The following is a 2,310-nucleotide window of genomic DNA, read 5'->3' as shown; positions in this document are numbered from 1 at the left end:
CCCCCCCCTTCTTAATTTACACGTCGTTAGGTGGATGACGTTGATAGTCTTGTGGTTAGGCTACCGGACTCGTATTGTGAGATTGCAGGCTCCAGGGTTCGAGGCTTACGGGTTGTTGTTTTTTTCTATTAACTTGGCTCTATTGGAGATGGATGTTGAACTCAGAGGTCCCGCCTCGTAAATAATCTTACAGTGCTACAAGGGTTTTTTAAACTACATGTATATATAATTTCGCTCAAAAAAACTTAGTACTTTTAGTACTTGACATTAAAAAACAATTTCTTTATCAACATGAAACAATTATTACAGGTTGGATGGTTGGAGAACGCAACTAGTAGGACCTTTTCTTTTCCTTTTATACATCTGGCTGTCTTTTTTGTATGCATTAAATGACATTGACAACGACATTGACAACGACATTGACAACGACATTGACAACGACATTGACAACGACATTGACAACGACATTGACAACGACAACGACAACGACAATGACAATGACCATGACCATGACCATGACCATGACAACTACATCGACAATGACATCGACAATGACATCGACAATGACAATGACAATGACAATGACATCGACAATGACAATGACAACGACAATGACAATGACTACGACCTTGACAATGACAATGACTATGACAATGGCAATAACAATCTGTATTCCCCTCAAAGTTGTAAGGAGATATTTGTCCGGGTCGTTTACAATGGTAGAGGTGTTACGAAGTCCATGTGCCCCCACGCGAGCTCACAAGAAGACAGGTCACTGCCCCGCTGTGCGTCTCTGTACTGTGACCAACTGATAATCTCAACGACAAAACCCAACCGGCTGCTGTCGTGTAGACACAACTGGCTGCTGTCGTGAAGCGGTTAGACGCTTCGCTGTCCTACGCAGAAGATATGAGTTCCATTCTCGGGCCAAACGAGTATCTCGGTCTATTTTATAGGATGTTGTATCCTCTCAGCCTGGGTTATGTTTGTTTTAGTAGAGGTTTTACGGCGCTCGCAACTGCGTAAGATCATATGAGTGCCAGAAGATTAGAGGTGTTACAAGAGAGTAACAAACATAAAAAAAAGAAGAAGGGGAGATAAGGACGATACTAGATATTTGAAAGGAAAGAAGAAGCAAACCACACCAGAGCACCCGCCAACCACCCACTAGCCTGAGTTAGCCCTGACAGACGGGATCGGAAGCCTGCTTCCTATAATTATGACCTAAATAATTATGTTGATGAGGGCGAAAAAAAGAATTTCCATTCTTTTAAAGGTCATGTGCACTCACGCAAATACACACCAAGAGAAGGTGGCGTTGGTAGCCCAGTGGTTAGATTACCAGATCCGTAATCGTGAGATTGAGGGTTCGGAGGTTTGAACCACAGCTCGGTCTGACGTTGTGTCCCTGGGAAAGACACTTTACACGAATTTCCCATTTGGCTCCGTCCTTTCGGAAATGGACGTTAAACAAACCATGAAGTCCCGCCTCTTAAATAACCTAATAGTGTCGATAAGGGCGTTAAACCTATACCGTTTTGCTTTGCTCACAACAAGAAAGGTGAATATGCCGATGAGTTTCTCTGTACCCTAGCTAGCTAATTTAAGTATGACTCATTTACTTTTCCTTTTTTTTCCTTTTTCCTTCCTCTGGTATCCTTAAGATGTCGAGGGGAGGTGCACGTTTCGATCCTGTGCTAGGTGTTTGGCGCTTGTAATAGATACTACGTTATGTTGTTCCGCAACTTTTTAACCCCATCCATCCAGGTCTTTCTTTATCTTGGCCTTCCTCTTGATTTGGTATTATCTATTATTATCATCATCATCATAACCAAGTCCAAGGTTGAGGGTAACCCTCAGGATTGCACGGGAAGAGCGTACATCCGACCTCGAGTCTCCTCGAGGTGACCCGGCCATCGGGGCTATAATAGGCTGAGCTTACTGAAGAGGCATCATCGTGGCATCATCGTGGCGTTATCTCTTAGGCCCTAACCTTGGGCCGACCCAGACCTTGATGGATGCTATCTGAGTCGTCCAATGCCGTGATCACACGCGACCGTGAGCCTCTCTTTGGGGCGGGATTACGTGGTCGAGATTTACGTCACTGGTAGAGGGAGAGGGAGCGTGTAGAGCAGTCAGATCGGCTGCTGGTTGAGTGAGCTTGCTGCGAGTGTGCGATGTGCTTGTGTGTGTGTGTGTGTGTGTGTGTGTGTGTGTTTGTTTGTTTGTGAGTGTTTGTGTTTGCGTGTGTGTGTTTGTGAGTGTGTGTTTGTGTGTGTGTTTGTTTGTTAGTTTGTGTGTGTGTGTTTG

Source organism: Aplysia californica, unplaced genomic scaffold, assembly GCF_000002075.1.
Source record: "Aplysia californica isolate F4 #8 unplaced genomic scaffold, AplCal3.0 scaffold00519, whole genome shotgun sequence".
NCBI lineage: Eukaryota > Metazoa > Mollusca > Gastropoda > Aplysiida > Aplysiidae > Aplysia > Aplysia californica.
The sequence above is the reverse complement of the archived record's forward strand: the minus strand, read 5'-3'. Positions refer to the sequence as shown.